The sequence below is a fragment of the Cuculus canorus genome, chromosome 2, assembly GCF_017976375.1.
Source record: "Cuculus canorus isolate bCucCan1 chromosome 2, bCucCan1.pri, whole genome shotgun sequence".
Classification (NCBI taxonomy): Eukaryota; Metazoa; Chordata; class Aves; order Cuculiformes; family Cuculidae; genus Cuculus; species Cuculus canorus.
The window spans coordinates 101,101,766-101,123,079 of NC_071402.1; the positions used below are offsets into that span (position 1 = coordinate 101,101,766).

A 21,314-nucleotide genomic window follows, 5' to 3' on the forward strand; every position below is an offset into this window, starting at 1 on the left:
AGGGGTGATAACCATGTTGCTGTCTTGCCAGGCAAGTTAAGCTGACAGTGGAGCTTGGCAGTTGCTATGCTGAGGTCAAGGAGATCCTTAATCAAAGAATTAATGTTCGGGAGGGTTTTTTTTCCCCAGTGCAGTTTGTAATGTGCAAGCATGAAAAGGTAGTTGGTAATAGATTATTACATGGTTAAAGATTTAATGTCATCTAGCTGTGAATTGTATTAATAAAGAAGTCTTCATTGAGATCTTACCTTTTTGAAAAAAAACTGTTGTAAACATGTTGTTAGTGTCACCTTTTCTGGGTGAAATTATTTTAGAACAATAAGTTTTAAAACAATATTTCACATGACTGCATCGGAAAGCGCTGGACATAAAAGGAAGCCAACATAATTGTTTAAAACTTGAATAAAAACTATGGACATTCGTTTAAATTCATTTAAATTGTATGCATTAGGAGATGTTCAGATCATAATTGTTGTATATGTAGTTTTATTGCTCAAGCTATGTCTCGCTTCTGTGGTAAGATCTTGATTGTAGAGTTTCCAATAAATTTGATGGTGGATTTTGATGCAATACTAGTTAGAGTTCTGGGTTTAATTTTGCTAAAAAAACCTTCCCATTTAATTTTCCGGACTTAGTCATCAAAAGCAACTAACACCAATGCAAAGTAAAATTACTTTAGTAATAAAGCAACCTTCTACCCAGTTCAAGACGTCTCTTTATGGTCTGGTCTCCTTACTGTCTTAGTTCTTAAGCAATTGGTTGTAGATATGCTGCTGAGGGCAGCTTCAGCAAATCAGTTGGAAGTTGCTTATGTTGAGTTAGTGTACTGAACACCTTATTGTTAAATGGTTTCCATCACAGTTGCTGAGAGTTAGGACTTGCCCTAGAAACTTTAGTGGCATTCAGTGTATTTCTCCATTTTGTTGATGGTTCTCCTGCTTAATTCCAAAGGCTGTCATCTCTCAAACGCTGAGTTTAGATACTCAGTTAATGAGACACTGAAAACAAATACTCTTCCTTAGACCAAAACACGTAATTCTCCCTTTCCTTCAGAAGTGATGTGCAGGTTGTACTCAGTGCCTACATATCAAGTGCTCAGCTGCCTATGGCTTTTTAGCTGCAAAAATAATGTACTCTGGGGTTATAGGTGGATGAGGTGGGTCGGCTAGAAAACATGCAATACACCATTAACGAGCACCTCTAAGAAATGTTAGTTGTGTAACTTTCCCGCTAGAGTAGAGAAACTTCTATTGCCAGAGGCAATTATTAGAATCCTACTTTAAATATTTTTTTCCTTTTCTCTTTTTCCCTTTACTATTCTACTTCATTTATCGCCTGTATCTACGTTAAGTATCTCTTTTCTGTATTTACTTGTTTCTGTGTCTTTTGACATGGGCAAGAAGAGAAGAAGACATCTTTTCATTAGTTTTGCTACTCAACCCTAATTAATGGCCAGAGCAGGAGCATTGTGTTTTTTGTCTGTTGAATGAGTCCAAGAATCAGAAGGGAACAGAAATATAGCTGTTCTTATGGTTGAGACATGCAACAAAGGTGACTCTAACAGTATGCACTTTGCAAGAATTCTGATAACCCCAATGTTTAGTACTTTCTTTATTAGACTTGCTCTTCTTTTAAATGCTTTTATGTGTTTTATTTTGGTAGAAGTTGGGAAACATACTGACTTCTCCAGAGATTTTAAATAGATTGAAGCTTTTGGCGTCATGGACTTTGGAGTCTTAGTTTCTGCTATTAAGAGATTGCCACTTTTTTTCTCAGTTCAGATTACTCTTGAATTCAAAATTATTTTGTTTCGCATCTCAGCTTTACTGCTTGTCTGCAGTCCAAGTTAATAGTGAGGATGTTGTAACATCTGGCTACCAATTATCTGGATATATTACTGTCTTATTTCCTTCCTGCTTCCTTGTAGAGAATAGCTTTCAGTGTAGATAGCACTTATCATATCAAAGGAGAACTACTGTGGTGTTAGAAGTGTATAAAAGTATACGTTTTAAAAGAACAATACTACATGGTTTTGTGTATTCTATATTCAAGGATTACAATTGCATCCAATCTTTATGTATACAAAATGATAAAATTATCTGTTATTTTGTAGGTTATTCTTATTATAAACTGTCTACCTTATATCTTGAATGCATCTAATTCTGATTCTTAAACTACTTATTGAAGTGAAGGGCACTATCTTCACTGAAGCCTGACAAAACCCTGTATAGAATGGTGCTCTTGGTAGCCCTAGAAATATTTTCACTTTGTTAGGCAAAGTCAGTCCAGTGGTGTTACATATCTATCAGTATCTGACTTTCATTAGCCATGCTCTAACTCCTCTTTCTTTCTATCTTTCTTTTAAGACGTCTTGTGTGTGCCAGCTAGAAAGAGGAGGATTGCTTTCCAGAGCCTTGTTCTTTCTCTGATGGAAGCAAGTTTGACCTTCCTCAGTCTGTATTCAGGCATGCAGTATTGTCATGCCAGCACTGCAGCTCCAGTGATCACTTACTGCCATGGCTTCATTGCCCTTTTCCTCATTTGACTTAGCTTGCAAGTGATACAGCACCCACAGAGTTAATTCTGAGTTATCTTTTGAAAGATATCTTGTTTCTGAAGACAAACTTGAGCAGTCTATAAATTGGTTAGTTTTATAAATACCCTATGAAAAAGCAGGCTCCAGATAGAACACAGATACAGCTCTCTGAGTAACACAATAGCTATTGTATATCCCATGGGAGAGTCCCACACATCAGTGAAGGAACAGAAGCACTATTTGTAGGCCATTTTGTAGCTTATAAAGATGGTTTTGTCTCAGTATACAGCTAATTGAAGTCCCCTTGTATACAGAAGTAACAAATAAAACTGTAGCAAGCTCTTTGCCAGGCGACTGAACTCTGGCTAACCACCCTCGGGCTGAATGCGAGGAGCTGCCCCTTCCTTAGCCCTGGCCAAAGCATAGACAGAGCTTTGCAGAAAACTTGCAGTCATACACAGGCACTGTCTTGCAGAAATCAAGGATGCATGGCACAAGGGAGGATTGTCTATAATCCTTTATCCTTGTACTCACAAAGAGAAGACATGATGTCCTGTTTTTCCATCTAGTCTGTACAGCCTAAATAGACTGGCATAGTTTAAACAATGCAAATGGTGGAATAGTAGCACTGCTGCTGGTATGAGGAATCTGAGTGTTCAAGCATGTGCAAGGCTTTGTGTTTTCATACCTTTTCATACCTGGCATGGAGTTTAGCCTTAGTACAGTGCCCAAAGCTTGGGCTACATATCCGAGCTACATCTTATCTAGGAGATGTCAAAGATCATCTTTGTTCTCAGGCTGTTGTGGAATTCTTCAAGACTAGACACTGGCATATTTCCGTGTTTTTTCTCATCCAGACTCTGTTTGATGGAGCCATTGTAAACCTAAATTCCCCAACTGGACTAACATAGGCTTACTCTGTTACATCACCCAGTAGTGATGAGTGTTTAAAAAAGTCTCTTGGAAGACAAAACCACAACTTAACAGATAACCTTATTACTGTAAAATTTTGTTAGTGATTATAGTTTTATACTGTTGTAATTTCATACTGTTATTCCAAGATGATCGTTTCTTCTAGTCACTGAGTTGCAAGGAGAATGAAAGGTAGTGCTTAATTGTTTGATTAAAACAAGTTAAGATTCTGAACTGAAAATATTTTCTGTGTGTCAGGAGGATTAGTATTATAGGGAATAAAGGTGACACAAATTAATGAGATGGAAAAAATCCCAGTTTATGATGTGTGAATACTTTTTCTACAATATGAAATGTTTTCATACAATGTTTATTTATACCTGCCTTCCTCTCCTCTCCTTAACTGTTTACATGAAGTATCCCTGTCCAAAGCAATAGATAGGTATGGAACTTCTCCAGACAAGTGAATTTCTTTGCTTAGACCATGAGGCATTGACTTCAGTGGATGGTTGTCTTAAGTTTAGTCCTCCTGGAAACAAAGGTGCATTTTGTTTTTTCCTGCTGTGAATTTACATTTGAGGGTTTTTTTTTGGTTCTTTTGTTTACTTTGTTGGTTTTGTGGAGGTTTGTTTGAAACATTGAGGCTATTAATGAGTATTTACTGCACAGGAGATTGTCAGGGCTTGTGTTATGTTTTTCCTTTATGCAATTAACCTTGACATATTGATCTTCTGGCTAAATACAGTGCTTATCTCTACAATATTCTTATAATGAACACCTGGTGTTTTTTATTTATAATTAAATATACCATTTATTAATGCACACAAAGCCTCCGCAGGCTTCAGGAGCAAGTAGGAAAGGACTCAGTTCTCCTCTTTGGATTCTACCAATGTACAAGATTGAATACAAAAAAAACCCAAGGCTGACCCTGTAGCTTAGGAATAAGAGTGGGAGTGGGGAGACAAAGAGATGGTTCTAATCTGTCACAGTTAGACGAAGTTCAACTTTCTGGTTTCACTCAGTACAAGTGTGTTCAAATACAGATGTTTTCTTACCCTTGGTCATAAAATATCAGTGTGTTCCAGCCCACAAAGTTTTGTCTGTGAAGTGGTTTTTTTTGGCTAATAACATCACTGTGCTTGAGCACCCACCCCATTTGCCGGACTTGGCTCCTTGCAGTTTCTGACTCTTTCCAAAGATCAAGTCAATGCTCAAAGGAACCCATTTTTTTGTCAATAGATGTGAAAGCAAAAATGATGGAGATCTTCAACAACCTCTTTGGAATTGCTTTGGACATTGACAGTGTCATATGCAGCTGTGTGTCAACTCAGAAGGGAACTATTTTGAAGGTGATAGTAGTCGGTTTTCTTAGTTTATTAAATAAAAAGACAGGCACAGTCTGTCTTTTTGTGTCAGACCTTGTAAACTTCATTAGGTCTTCCAGAAGGAGCATGTGGAATGCTTAAAGCATAGTCAGAAGTGTTCAGGGGCCTTTTATTGAGTGTTGTAAACACTGAAGTCATTATAATGCACTATGATCTGTGTCAAACTTTTTCCTCCCCGGATTAATGTTCATTGACACATTTAGCTCAGTAAAAGTAGAATTTTTACAAAATTTTATTGCATGATGTTTTGAGATGATGTATATTCAAGCCTTTATTGTCACAGACCTCATTCCCTTCATGCTGTTAATTAGAATACAGTTCTTAATGTGTCTGTCAAACACAGACCTGGTAATTTTTGTATCTTGTCTGACCTCTGGAGAAGGAAGCAATGTTTATTAACAGTGATTTCAGTCTGGTAATCCAAATTCACAACAAAGGTAATAGTGTTCCATCTTGCGTGCTGAATAAATCAATGATTTTGTTTAATTCTTATAAATCTGAATATTTGAAATATGTTGTAACAGAAGAACCAAATTGAAACTGAAAATAACTCTAAATACTTTGTACTCTATGCTTGCTTTTTGTGAGCAATATTAACAACAATACTTAAACTACAGTTTAAGTGTCTACAACTGTTTGGTAATCACCTTTAATTGAGCTTTACTGAGTTTGTCTAAGATTTTCCTGGGAGGTAATCTGCCACTGCACACTGATTAACTTATTGAAGCTTTATTTTCTTGCTTACAGATACGAATGAAATTATTTAGAGGTTAATCCATTTAGCTAGCTAAATAAATACTGATTTTTATATATAGCCATGTTACGTGTTCTATGTAAACCTTTACAAGCTCTGTACTTATTTTAGCCACTCATTAAAACTTCTGACATATCATTGATTCAGAATAGTAAGGAATACAAAAATACATATCTGAATATAAAAAGCTGAGGAGTGCCAAGTTCGTGGAAGATAGCATGTGATGAAGAAGCAATGGGACAAAACAAATGTGTTTTCTTTGGCTGACATTTTAAAGGTGACAAAAGATTCCATTCCTGTTACAGAATTTTCATAAGAAAACTCATTGTCTAAAGTGTACTGCCTGGCGTTGGTTTTGGGTTCTGTAGTTTGATGAAATATTCTGAAACATTAATATATTTTAGATTGTAGACAATGTTGTATCTGATCACAGAATAAAAAATCCTTTCAATCTGATGCTTCCAGGACAAAAATAGTTAATGATAAAATGTTCTTAAAGTCCTGTGAGCTAAACTTCTGCAAGAGGCAGGGTTTGGTTCAGGTTGAGCAGGATTTTGAGCACGACACAAATTCATGTGCTACAAACAGTCATAGAAAATATGTTGACTTTAAGTACTAGCAGAGTGCATAATCTAGTGCACGTGTACATAATTCCATGTGTAGTTGCTCTATAATCCTGCAGATTTATCTTGTTTTTTTTTGATTTTGTTGGGTTTTGGTTTTTTTTAAAAGGCAGAGAGGATTGTTAGATTGCTTCTGATGGCTTCAAAGATTCCGTTAAAGAGATTGTCAATGAACCTAGTCTCTCTATCTCCTGTTCCTCCCATCCTCACTCTTCTGGCAGGATTTCTATCTGGACAGAAATGCTGTGATTGCAAATCAGAACAAGCCTTAAGCCATATCCTGCCATGTTAAAATTGTGTTAGAGAATGAATCACATGATGATTTGGAAAGACTGTCTGGTGTCTTTCACCTTCTGTGAAAGTATTCACATTGAACTATTTTCTTGGGTTTCCTGGATGACTTTCCATTCCATGCGGGAAAAGTGCTAGTTGATAAGCAAATGCAAGAACTAAGACTGTCTCTCTAAAAAGCAAAGTTAACAGTCCTCTTGGAGGCCATTTCAACTAAAACACTACTGAAAAGTTACGTGGAGTTTTCTGCCTAAAGTAGCAAATTTGATTTATCTTTTCTCACTGGGAAATGAGTATTCAAGTGGTGGTGACCCTAAATGTAGAAACAAGTTCTCCACTTTCTCACCCAATAATTTTGTCCTCAAGTCAAATATTGAACTGTGTTAAAGGAATGGTAGATCTTGAGATGAAAGTGCTGTTCTACTGCATGTATTACTGTTTTTAGCTCAGGACATCTTTAAAGTCTCTTACACATTGTAAGTCTACTGTCATGCTAATACCATTAAAGTCAATAACTGCTAGTAGGTTCTCCTTCAGGAAGACCCACCCACTAGACTTCATCTTTTTTTTGGGGCACCTCACTTTAATCCAGTCTGTCTATTCTTTGTTTGATCTTGACTCATTTTTTTGTAACACTGAATTTAAAATGAAACAATTGCCTTTTTTTGAAAAAGTTATTAACTGAGAAAAAAAATGGAACCAACAGCAACACAAAACAGCAGCATTTGCATGCTTGGCAATACAGTCCACTAGAAACTCTCTTCACTGTATCTCTTGACAGATATAATATTGACTGGTGCACAATTTTAAGGCTTTGATTCTGTCTTCAAAGCCTGTGTCGCAGATGCTTCTAAGCTCTTCAAATACTGTCTGATCACCAGTGGCTTTGGATGCCTCATGTGGCTGTGCTGTGCTGCAGTAGTGGAAGTGCCTGCCACCAAAGTAAGAGTGTGTAAGACAGTTGCTTTTTAACAGATGAAACACAAGTGTAGAATTTAGTCATGATGCATGACAGAATGCCCACAAACCTTGTGTCACTTTCAGCAGATTAAAAAATGCTTCTGCATGGTTTTCCTGCATAACAAAACATTTGAGGTGGGGAAAAAAAACCCCAAGACTATAAAGAAAATTGCATGGGTGGGACCTGAACTTTGTGCGTACTGTCTACTGTGTTTGTATGATTAAGTGCTTCACTGCTGACTGTAAAATAATTGTGAGAGACACTAATGAACACTCATAATTTGAAATAGTTTTAGAAATACATGTCGGCAATTTAAGGATTTACCACCACTTCAAAATGACACTCCAAGAGGCTTAGTATTTGTATAGAAGGATGTGTTGTGTTAATTCATTTTTCATTGTGCACTGCCAACTTTTATCAATTGAAGCACACAAATATACTACTAATAAATGCGCTGAATATACTTACTTTTCCAAGTTTTTACTGTAACTCGTAGTGGCCCACCATTTTTCTGACATCTCAGAAAGCACACAAAAAACAGTGTGTCAGGAAATTCAGGGTTATCTAGTTCCTTTTAAGAAGTGGTTGTGTTTATGAAGTGATGGATACTGAGCTTTTGGAATATCAACTTTAGTATATTGCTATTCTCTAGTAAAAGTGAAGTTTTGCATAAGGTACTTGCTGTTATGGTTAGTAAATTGCACCAAGACCTTTATGGTGCTCTTTCCCTTTATCTGTTTACCATATTGCAAAACTGGTGGTGTATTCTGAAAGATTGTCATTGATACTTTTCTTTGTAAAGAGATGAAGTGATGCTTCTTTTTGTTAAATTTAGTTAACTGTATAGGTATTTTCTCCAACAAACGCACATTTACAATAAACAGTTAAAGCTTCTGATTTAAGTATTGAATTTAAAGTTAAACCTTATTGTCTGCATATTGCCTGTTCTCAAAAAGTCTTGAAAAATCGCGCAATTCCCTTAATACCCTTTGGATTAGTCAGTTTGCTGACTAATTATTTTCACCTTCTGCTCTCTTCCACCATCCGTGCTCTGAAAATGGTATATGAAATTTCTCATTTTTTATCTTCAAGGAGCTTTAAGATCCCTGAGGCACTACAGGTTCATTGAATTTTTTTCCCCTCCGTTCCCAGAAGGTTTGGCACTGACTTAGCACTTGAAATGGGAAAAGTGGGAGAAAATTCCTGGAGAGGAAAAACTACATGTGCATGCTGGAGGAGAAAAGAAGGAAGTTGGGGGAGGAGTAGAGTTGCTGTAGCTGGGACTGAGGGATCTGTTGAAGGTATGTTAAGAAGAACTAGTACAGAAGGCAGAATAGATTCTTGGGATTTTTTCAGTCCTTCATCAAATGCTGTTAAAAGAACAAACTCTAAATCACGTATAAATAAAATTAAGTCTGAATAGTACTGCATCTGTAGCATTTCAAGGAAAACAATGTAAAGGCAATCTGTGTCAATCACACTAGTGCTAGTTTGTGCTGCTATTGTCATTGGATTTTTTGAATATTCTCTGTTTGTGTCAGTGCTCCAAGGATGTTTTAAGTATTTGTCCAGAAAGCTTCATGAATAAATTAGGTGAAAATTAACTTCTTTGCTGCAAGATTATAAAACAGCTATGAACATGATATATATCAGCTGCAGGTGATATATTCTTGATATGAGATAGTCATTGAGATCCTTAAATTGATTTGTGGACCAGATGGGAAACTCTAGGAAATAAAAATTATAATAGAACTTAATATAATGATAGGATTTTTTAATAAGAAGAATAAATTGTGCCATGTGAGTTTTATTGCTTTCAAAAAGCCTGAGGAGTTTTGTGATTTCTTGTTATTGTTTTTTTTTTTCATTGAAGATAGAGGGCAAAAAAATTATTTAAATATCTAAGAAGGTTAAGAGAACATTCATTCAGATGTCTTTAGTTACTAGAGCCAAGCTGAGCTTTCATTTGTATACGTTTTACACACCAATATCAGAAAGCTGCATTACATAAATGACAGTAAAGTTCATATTGTGCTTATCTTGTTAGAACTGTTTAATGCAAAAATTGGAATAAATGATGTCAATAAAAGGCTTGTTTCTTCCAGAGCATTCAGGAACCCCTTTTTGTATTAATGGTAGAAAACAGATGCAGCTTCTACTTTCCCAGGATGGGATGCATTAGATCATAAATGCATTCTGCACTTGGTCACAGCAAAATGGTATCTGAAGATTAGCAAAATGTTTTTTTTTCTGGAAAACAGTGTGAGTATTTTAAAAATAGCTTGAGATTACATATAGGTTGTGGCTTTCTTTTTTCATTGTTTTTATTTCAGCACTTCAGTCTTTTGTCAAAAGAGAGTGTATTATTACCACCTTTCATTCAGTGCTTTAGAAGGGTGCCTGTTGGTTGTAATTGTCTGAAAACTGATTTAATGCCCAGCTGGGAGATAACACATTCAGAACAGATAAAACTAGCTGGTAGTAAGGTATGTGTAAACTGTGCATTTTAATGAAAGCTGAGACCTATGTAGGTAAGAGGGACCTCATACTGCTCTTACATCCCTTGAAATTATAAGATCAGGATCAAACACTGTATGAAACAGCAAGCTATAATGTTAATGAAAATGTTTCTGCTGTGCTTAGAATTTGTTTTTATCTTACCATTTATTTCTGTGTCTAAATGACAGCCTAACAGTTTAAAAGTCTGTCTGCCTGTGTTCAGTTGCCACAAATATTTTGGCAATGTATTTGTTATGAGGGGTGTTTGAAAAACAGGACAAAATTTAAGAAAGCATCAGAAAACAAAATAGAGAATGTTGAATATGTTCAAAATATGTCGTCTGCATGCAATATTTGTTCTTGAAATTTCATTCCAGTTCATATTTGCTCTGTCGGGGGGCATACTATACAACCGGTCTGTTTGGATCATTGCTGAGCACCATAGTCAGCTTGTCAAGTAAATGTGCTAAGAGACTCATAAATACCTGCATGTCAAAGAACTGTTTTCAGATGTCATTCAGGAAATTGATGAATTTTGGAGACTTTAGGTTGGGTTACTCTAAAAGGAAAAGCAGGTAAGAAAGGGTCCATGGGTTGCCAAAAGAGAATACCAAAGCAAGGCAGTGTTAGCAGTGATGGTTGCAGCTCTGGCACTTTAAAGCCTGAGGAATCCTCCTCCTGCTCCCAACCACCCAGTGCTGAGGGCTGCGAGTTCAGTGGGCAACAACATTGCAGCTAGCAAAGTAAATATTGTGACTTTGATGCAGTGCCATGATACGAGATCACTCAGGTATTGACATCGCTGTACAGCTGTGCTGTTAGAGCCAGTGGCATTTAGAAGCATGACTGTCTTCTCTGTTTACCACTGGGGGAACCTAAATCTTAGACAGTTTCTAAATCACGTTGAGAAGGAGAAGGAACTTTTTCCATGCACATCTAATAGCTAATTAGAATATTCATATGTCATGGGTGAGATCCAAGGTCCTCTACCTCTCCTGCATGATTATCAGCAGGACTTGGACTACACTTTCCCATGAAAGCCTGAAAACTGTGATGCTTTTGAGCCAAATTTCTCTTTCTTGCTTCGTTCATTTACATTACTGTTTAATACAAGGTAGACTAGCAGTGGAGCAGGCTTCTCACAGGAGGAAAACTTGAATTCAAATCTGTGGCCTGATTTAGAGGTCTGAAAAGGATAGGGAATAAAGGACTAACTCTGTTAAGACTACTTGAAGTCTGTGAGTGTGAAACTCATTTAAGAACATTCCTTTGCTCTGGAATTGTTAGCTTTCTACAGTAACATAAACCCTCCCTTGTGAAGTGTTTACTACCTAGCTTTAGATGACCAAAAGAACGCGATTCTTCCAAAGCTTATGTTTCCCATCTATTATCTAGCAAATCTAGGCTTGTGCCCTGAGGCTTTGAATTCCATTCAGCAGCAATACATCTGAAAGTTTAATTATGCACTGTGCAGATTACATCCTTCCTGTAGTTCTAGCCCAAAGACATCATCTCTTGAGAGAAAGCATTATCTGGTAATATTTATTTGTTTGTTTGTTTATCTAATATTTGGTATTCAAGATAAGTGACTGTACTTGGAATATTAGCTTATTAGCTGAAAAGATGGTAGCATTACCAAAGGTGCTGAACACATTTTTTCATTATCTTCACTGATATCCATGAGAATTTATCATGCCTAAAATTTCAGGTGATAAAATAAACAGTGTAATCCTGAAGTTGTAAATGCCAAAAAAATGTTGTCTACATAATCAAATTATTGCATAGGAAAAATGTATTTATAAAAACCTTCAGTGTTGTAACTTTTGATCATGGTCTAAAGCAGATGTGCCTCTGCTTTAGAGAGCAAGGTCCAAAAACTGAAGTACAGATGTGAGCACACTTTTTCAAAACAATGCAAGTCTTAAAATTATTCTGTGTTTGAGTGCCTGGGAAGGTCTAGTCTACTGTGTTGTCAACAGTATTGTGTACTTTCAGAATTACAGACCTGCCAGTGTTGAGTGAGGACAAAGAGATAATACACATTCAGTCCCATTTCATTGTACAGTCCTAAGTCCATATTGCTCTGTATTTTTTAAGATGCTGCTTTCCCTTCTGATAATTCTCATCATGTTTATACTCTCACATAAGAGAAGAAAACTTAAATAGCCTGTGCTTTTCTCCACCTTAGTTATACGAAGCCATACACCTAATAGACAAAATCTGAAATGCACTATCAGTTTAGATTGACTTGCACATTTCTGTCAGTTGTGGAATTTGCAGGGAAATGTGTGCCATTCCTTCATAAACTGTCAAGTTGCTGAATTTGCATCTGAGGGCCATGGCATAGCCACTGTCCTGCAAGGTTTGCCGTTGGAGAAAGATGCGTGTTACAATTCAGGCCTTGCATTTTAAGCTACTTTATCTGGATAGATCTTGCGGTGTGATGATTCTAATGAAATAGAATCTAGTGTACTTTGCCTAGGAGAACTGCACACAGGCCTTGCTATGTGTGTAAATAATACCACCTGGCAGAGGATGGAAGACCTGATCCTTGTTTCTGTGCTGTGCCTGGCACAGACATGAGACCAGTCCTGCCAAATAACAGACCTTCTCTTTTTGGAATAGCATTATCTTACAAACTACTCACCTAAATCCAATACCACCCTCCTCTTCCTAACTCTTATTTATATGTTTTTGTCTACAATACAATTTCGGTCTGGCCCTTTATATCTCCTGGCTTTTAGAGTTTCAGATTTTTTTTTTCTCTTCTCTGGAACTCATCTTACCTGGTTGAAAAGTCAAGTTTGTGACAGAGGACAAACAGAAGATGAATTTTTCTGTTAAGCACCTTTTGGTTGTCATTAAAAGTCTTCATGCCAAAGAGGTTTCATTTAACAGCCCCCTAAGTATAACTAAGTTGAATTCTGTTAGAAAGCTCCATGCAAAATGAGATCTTAATGAAGGGTGAGTTTCATAAAATGTTGATGAAACTCAAATATATTAGGGATTTTAATTACCTCATCTGTACTTGGATTATATTTGTACATTACTTTGGAAATGAACACTTTCTTTCTTAACCCAGCTTTTGTGTTGTATCTCAGACCACTGTTATCTTCTTGGTTAAACGTTGCCATCCTTGTCCTCTTCTCATTCAGCAAATGTAAGGACCTGAACAAGCAAAGCTTCCAAAACCTGAAAATGGGGAAGGAAATGGGACATACAAAGGTTTCTTGTGATTACAGTGCTCCTTGTGTAGAGCCAAAAATGCTTTCTATGGAGAGCAATTTTCTCAAATAATTATTGTTTATAGGAGTTGAAAGACTGTATTTGACTGAATTTTCTTTGCCAGGAAGCATCTAAGACAAAGAGAAAGAATAATTGTGTAATGACTTAATCAAAATAACTGATGGCAGTTCTGGGCTGCTGTGTTAATAACCTGTTCTGCCCCTGTGGCAAGGGTTGCCCATCATTTTTTACCTGATAGCATTTTGTATATAACAACTAATCTGTGCTGTTTGTGTCTCCTGAGTGGAACCATTATGAAGTTGTTTAATAAGAGCAGCTGCTCTGAAGAAAATAATTGTTAGGAGTGAATATTCTTATAAAGGAATAGTTTGATTTAGTTTACCTTTTGGTCTGTGGTAGAGTGCATAACTCTAATTAGTTTGCCAGTACTTATCTCTATAATCAAGCTAATTTGTATATTTTAAAGCTATCAAAAGGGTTTAGTACCTGCATTCAAATATGATGCTGTTAGTAATTTGAAAGCAATTGACTAATTCATTACAGGGAAGCATTAAAAGATCATATTTGTTTCTGCCTGTATCAAGTGACTTCCTACAGTCATCCTTTCAGAAAATCCTGGGACATGAAAGAACAATCTGAGGAGGAAATATGCTGCACATCACGGCGCTGCAGTGTTTCCACTCATCTTCCTGACCCATGAATAAAGCCTGCCGTGAACAATGATAGAATGCAACACGTGATGTTGCACGTGGTGTTTTGTGAAAGAAATCTTGGGAAATGAGTCAAACTTTATTCGGATGTCTGCATGCTAAATGTATCAGAAAATGTTGAGCCTGTTTGACATTATAGAGCTGTTGAGCTTTGCTTCATATTAAAAAAGCACTTATCTGTCGGTTCTCAATTTCATGTCCTGCAGCTCTCAAATAGAAAAGATCTGTGAGGTCAAGTGATGTGGGAGAACTGGGCATCTGTTTAAAAGGAAAAAAAAAAAACCCAACAACCCACAACCAACCAAACAACAAAAACCTCCCAAATGCTACAACTTCTGTCTGGGGAGTCAGAGAAGGGCAGTGATTTTTTTATCCTTGAAATATCCCTGCGGCTTCTGAAAGCGCTGCACTGCATCGAGCATTAGATGTGGGGGCAGTGTGTGAGGGGAAACAGTGAGAGCTGGGGAGGGAGTGAGGAAAGAAAAAAGTGGAATGAGGTGGAGTCAGCAGAGCAGAGCACTGAATGGGCAGTCTGGCTGGAGAGCGAGCAGCAAAGCTACCCCAACAACAATTGGGGAATTATTTTCTGCTTGGATGGAGTTAATTCTGGCTCTCTTCAGCTGCGTGGCTGTATTGAGGGCATGAGCCTGGTTTTCTTTCGCTGCAGACACTAGAATCCTCTTTGCTGTGAAGCTTTAACGTGCAGGGGAGAGTGGATGGCATTAGAGCTAGCGAATGAGGAAAATGGCTTTTCCCAAGCCTCTGCGTGGCAGAGCAGCTCATCTGGCTGCTGTGCTTCCCTGAGCTGCAGACAGCATGTGGCGTGACCGGCTCAGCAGGAAGGAACAAAGATTTCGTACAGCCCATGCTTCATGAGAGAGCTTCTGTCATGATGGCTTCCATAGGTAGGTTCTTGGTTTCCTGCTCTTCCTCCCTTTTTTGTGCTTTCCTTAGTCTGAAAACTTGTTTTATGGAGCTTGTGGGCTGCATTCCTAGCAGCACGCCATGGCAGTGAAATGGGATCTGCGCTCTGTCTGTGTTCATTTGTCTGGGGTGTGAGAAGTGGGGGAAGGTGGGGACTCCATAAAGTGAATAACAAGCTGCTATGGTGATACAGTGTCGGAGCTTGCTGGGCTCCTTCGTGCAGGGTAATGGGTATGTGTGGAGGAAGGTGTTCATGGAGTATGTGGTGTGTGTCTGTGTTGGTTGCAAACTCTGTGGAAAAGAAGTAGGAGGAAGAATTATACCTTGCGTGGTTATGGAGCAACATTTGGAGTCCACAGAAAAACTGAGAAGCTTTGTAGACAAGGCATTTTGTCAGCATGAGCTTTTCTCTGATTGTTAGTGGAGTGGCAGAGGGTATGAGGCAAGAATCATGAGCTTTAGGAAGTTATTTTCCTGCTGAGGAAGACTCCTGATGGTTTTTTTTTTTTTTGAGGTGGTGGCTGTTTTTTTTTCAACATAGAAGAAATGAGGGCTGATATATATATATATATATATAATTGCTGATTTGTTCAATCCCACTTTCCCCATCTCAGCAAGGGATGCAATGTTACAGAAGCATTCATTTTCCTTTCAAAAGCGTGAAAAATAAACTGACTTTGTAAATGTAAGTCTCTCTTGAATGAGGAATATTGCTTAGTTTTCCTGCTTTCTTGCTTAATGAGAAAAGCAATGTATTGTGCCATAGTATCGGCAGAGTAATTCTTCTAATTTAGGCAGTGCATGTGAAATATTTTCACTTTCTCACTGCAGATCTGAAATTTCTGTCAAAATATAACACAGTCTTAGAGCAGCCAGTTGTTGCATGGCATGATGTGCAGGATGCACCAATACTTGAAAGAACCTGGTTCTTATGGCCCTAATACAAACAATTTTTCTATTCAGTCAGTAGCAGCAGATGCTTGTGTAAGGACTGCAACCTTAAAAGGAGAGTTGATAAATCACGATTCTTAAGAGACAGACGAAGAAAACAACTAACAACATTACTTCTCAGTCCTGTTACACGATACTGAGAATAAAATGAACTGAGTTTATTTTTACCTGGTTCAGTCCCAGATTATTAGAAGAAGCTTCTGAAAAATCTCCTCCTTTTCTGATTGCAAAACCAAAAAGTTTTAGGTATAGTACCTCAAAACTAAAAAGCAGCCCTCGATTTTGGTATTCAGGCTGCAGTGAGCTGGATTCACACGTTTGTTACAGGCAAGTGACTCTGGAAAACTGAATAGGTTGGAGAGAGTCATGTTCAGGCAGAATTTTTCTGGCAGTAGAAAAGCAGGATGAAAGTCAGGCTTTTGGTAGAAGGTCCAAATATCAGTTTGATTGCTTCTATTCCTCATGCTAGGTAAGTACACCTCAGACATCAGAAGCTGCATACTGAGACCTCTCTGGTGCTTGCGACACTCCAGAACAGGATTGAGACAGGAAAAAGGGAGTTCAAACTCCCTCTTTCCTCCTTTTACACCCTGAGAAGAGTAGACAGGATCACGCCACAATACTGAAAATTTCACTCATGAGTCTTCGTGTTTGCTTTTCCAGCAAGTCAGCCCTAAGTTCAGTCCCTTCTTCATTCACGCAGTATTTGCTCCAGTTTGCCCCATGTGCTCCCATCCTTGCCTCCTTTGCATTGGCTTTGCAGTGGATCTGTCAGTAGACATGAGTTGCATTTTTCAGTTCAGCATAGACAACTCAGACCTGCATCTCCTACATCTCAAGCAATTTTAATAGCTAATGAACTTCGGAACACAGGGCAGGTGTTTTACTCTCTCTTTTCTTGAAAAGTACTTTGTCTTTCAGGGCATTCTGCCTGAAAAAGTATTGTTCATTTTGAAGTTACCAGTTTGTACACTTCTGATTCCTAGTGGTGTTTTCCCCCTCTAAAATTATGCGATGAAAATTGTTGTATTCAGCAATATGAATATCTGAAATTCCATTATGAGATAAAAGACAATAAGAATAGAATTCGCTGTTTCTAAAGTAACTTCACTAATTTGCTCTGAGAACTTGATGTCGGCACATTAATGATTATATTCTGATTGTTTTGTTGGATTGTTTTTGTTCATCATGGGATGATCTGCTGTACTTAAGGCAGAATAGTAGTGCTCTTGTTTATGCGTTATTGACTGACAGTGGCTCTCTCTCTCAAATAGTGTGCTTCAGTAAATTTTACATCTTAGTTTGCATGTGACCCAAATGGCTTGAGCAGATGCCTCCACAGCTGATTTGCATTCCTAAGACAGCAAAGCTATGCTTAAAGTCAACAGCAGAGCATCTGCAAGATCTTTTAAAATAAATAAGAAGATGTGTGCAACTGATGGCTTTAGTCCCTGGGGAAGTTTCTTGGTTTTTTTTTTTTCCTGGTACTATTTGGGAATATAAACCAAATTGATATAAGAAAGTCCTTCAGAAAAGTGGGCTAAGAATTTTACTGCTTTGAAGATGTTGTGTTGCAAATTCTATGCAACAAATATGAGTTATTTGTATTTTGGTGGTTTTTTTTAATGAATGCATGATATCAAGCATCTGTAACATGATGTAAGTGTCGGTCAGTGGAAGAGCTATGAAGCTGAATAGTAAGATCTTCAGAATAGGGACTGTGGGTGGGGGAAAGTGGGGTCTGGTAAATCATCCTTTTGATATTTATCCCTGTGCAGACAGGGGCAGAAGATAAGTGCAGTTCATTCTCTGATCCTAGGTTGTCTGGAGATAAGCTGACCCTGAGCACAGCTTCAGAGGCTCTGTTTGTTTGTTTATTATTGGCAAGGGGATTTTGTGGGCCATTATGGGAGCTAGAAGTTGTGGGAACTCAGGAATGTGCTCCAGTGTGCACCCACTCTTGTCATGCATCTTGCCAGCAGGCCAGAGTCTCCCACGGAGGAGGCAAAGTGCCAGCTTTGCTTCACCCAGAGCTTGCTGCTGTTCCAAGGATATTTCCTCAAGGAGCATCATGGATTATTTACAGCCCTCCTTAAGCATAAGGCAAGAATAGTTTTTTTTTTTAAATTCTAAATGCAGTGAACAGTCACATGAAGTTAGAAGCCTTCAGCACTGCAGTGTAGCTTACCTTTAATTATTAGTTTGAGTTTTACTTGTTGAATGTATTGTTTCTTCCACCAAATAAATGTCTCTGAGAAATACTTTGCCACCTCTCTAGATTTGCTGTTATATTTCCTAGGTTGTCAGTTGTGTTGAAAAATTTCTTATCGATTGGGTGTGCAACTAAAAAAGTTTTGGAAATAACTGTGTTAGACTCTTCTGTGAGAGGAAATTAGTACTACAACAGGAAGATAGAAATGATGTTTGGGAGGTGTCTTTGGTGAGGTGTAGTCCAACCTGTGACTCGGGACCATCATGAGTACTGGATCCTGCTTCTTCTGAGTCAGGAAAACCCCTTCTGATGGAGGTTCTACTCGCAGCCCGTGTTAACCTCTTTTCACTGTCACACTGCCCATAGTGACAAAGCTCTTTTGATTGCTGGTGAGAATTTCCCAGGACCTTTTCATCTGTCACTACTGAGAAGAATTTGACTCTGTTGTCTCTTCTGGTAGAGTACAGGCTGTTTTCTAGTAGTTTTAGGCTGCTTTTAGATTCTCCACCTGGTTGCTTTTCTTCTCTAGAGTAAACAATCCCAGCTTCATCATATTGTCATCATGGGGTTTGTCAGCAAGCCCCCGTGTCATCTTGGTAGCCTTCCATTGGATCCCTTCCAGTTTCTCATGTTCCTGAGCTAGTGGTCAGAATCTGACTTAAGTATTCTAGGTGAAGCTTTCCCATCATCAAATATAGAAGGGTGATATCCACTTTCCTTTGATCTGCTTGCCATGTTCTTCCTGCTGTATCTCAATATGCGTTATTTGGGATGAGAGCAAAGGCTCCTTCAGCCTGATACCCACTGCCACTCCTAATCCTTTTCAGCAGGACTGCTAATTACCAGTTGGATCCCAGCCTGTATTGTTGCCAGGTCTTGTTCTACCACAGGTACATGCTTTTTTTATTATTTCATGTTGATCTTAAATAAGATTTATGTTGGTGTAGGCCTCAAGCTGACCAAGCCATTCTTAAAGATGGGCTTATATTGTCCCATTTGTAGTTATAAGTGTTGTTCATTGGAGCAGAATGATTGATATGGGCATTAACCCTTATTTTAAGCTCAAAGATTTTCTTAAGAAAATTTAAAAGATTTCCAAATTTCTTGTGAATTGATAATAGTTGAGGGAGGGGGAGATAATCTGAGCAAAACAGAGTCTTTCTGTTCTAGTGGGTATGTCTTTGTTTTTACTGTCTAAGGTGAAGTAAAAAGCAAAAAAAAAGAAAAGTGAAAATAAGATAAAAACTGTGTTAGTATTTTAGAAGTTTTGAAGAAATACTGGGAAAAGTGGGGGTTCTGTTGCTATACTCAGTAAAATAGCTGACTAATCTTAGAGTATAAAATGCAGTTTACATACAACATACACTTGTAGAAAATGTTGCAGATTTTCATGCTTCCTCAGAGCTCTGTGGCAGCGGAGACTTGGTGACTACGGTGAGCCAAATAACAAAGTACTGATTCAGCATTGGGTTGCTGCAGGATTTGAGGGGCAGATCGCTGGACCAATCATTAACTCAGTCTACAAGTTATTTGGAAAGTTTCTCCACAGACACCTGTTTTCTAAAATAGAAACCCTCCAAATGTGTCAGAAATGTGAAGGGCTTTTGAGGACAATGAACAGGAAGGTGTTCGGTTGCTGCCTGGGGTTGTTGAAGGTTTTGCTTCCAGTATGTATGATTTAGGTCAGCTTACTTGTGTTTTAACTCTTCTCAACCAAAAGAAACAATAGTACAGTAAATTAGCTGCTGTTCTCAGGGCTCTTTGATTGAAAGACTTAAGAAATGATGGTGGAAACAGCTTGGGGAAGTTTAGCCCCAAATGGGAGATGGAACAACTTGTGTTGCAAAAGATAGCATATGCTATGCAAAAGAGGTAGTAAAAGTTATTCCCTTCCCTGGCAGCTGAAATGATAAAAGACAAGATCTTAAGCGTCTTTCATTGATGTCCACATGCTCTGTGGAAAGGAAGGAATAGTGGGAGCAGAGTCGATAAGTTTCGTGGAGGGGAATATTTTGGTTCACTGTATTTGTGAAATTTAAAGCAGAATACAGCAAGCATGAAAGGTCAAAGTTTCAGTGAAGTGAATAGTTTGACTGACTGAAAGCAAGAGAAAGTTTCAGCATTATTTCAGTCTCTCTTACTAATTTTGGTTCCTTAGCCTTTGCAAAAACAGGCACGAAAGGGAAGATGCCTACGCCATAAGAGCCTTACAGTGCTAATGGACTTGGGAAGGTGTTAGTTTGTAAACTGATTCTAGTTGACCATCTTGCTATCTCCTTTCTTTCTTGCTTTCCTTTCTCTGTATGCAGGGGTTTTAGTTCTGGCCTTTCCTGTGAGCTCTGTAAAGTTTCACTGGTTTTCACTGATGCAGTCCTGTCCTTAGTCATCTTTCAGCTGCTGGAGGGACTCTTCTTCCAGGGAGTCGAATCTGAATTCACCGTTTACAGAGTTTCTGGCTTTACGTAGTAGCATGCGTCACCTCCCTGACACATCTAGTGAAGGAACCCATGATGGAAGGCGCTCTGCTGGACCAGCTGTTTGTGAACAGAGAACGTCACAATTGGAGGTCATCTTGTGCACAGTAGTAATGAAAATAGAGTTTTCTATTCTTAGAGAAGTGGGGAAGAGCACCAGCAGAACTGCTGCCTTGGACTTCCACCGGGCAGATTGTGGCCTAAACAGTCCCTAAACAGACTTGGTTGGCAGAGTCACTTGGTAGGCAGTCCTGAAGGGCAAAGGAGTCTGGGAAAACTGGATGATTTTCAAGAAGGAAATCCTAACGGCACAGGAGGGGTCCATCCATGTGTGCCAAAAAATGAGCCAGCGGGTGAGAAGACCTGATTGAACAGAGGGCTTTGGCTGGAACCAGAAAAAAAGAAGAGTTTATGGTCTTTGGAAAAAGGGACAGGCATCTCAAGAGGACTACAATATTGCTGTGAGGCTGTGCAGGGGAAAAAAAGTAGAAAGGCCAAAGCCCAGCTAGAAATTAATCTGACTACTGCTGTTAAAGACAATTAAAAATGTTTCTATAAATACATTAGCAACTAAAGGAGGACCAAGGAGAATCTCCATCCTTTATTGGATGTGGGGGGAAGCATAGTGACAAGGTATGAAGAAAGGGCTGAGGTACTTAACACATTCTTTGCCTCAGTCTTTAGTAAGAAAACCAGTAGTACTCGGGGTACCCAGCCCCCTGAGCAGGAAGATAGGGATGGGAAGCACAGTGAAGCCCCTATAATCCATGAGGAGATGCTGTGTAACCTAGATATACACAAGTCTATGGGGCCAGATGAGATCCATCTAAGGGTCC

The 21,314-nt window shown here is 38.4% G+C and overlaps 1 protein-coding gene across 11 annotated transcripts in view; it reads left to right on the plus strand.

The window, feature by feature from the left end:
- The window catches only part of TNS3 (tensin 3), a 221,051-nt gene that overhangs the window by 169,919 nt on the left and 29,818 nt on the right, over positions 1 to 21,314 (plus strand). The gene's annotated exons all lie outside the window — the stretch shown is intronic.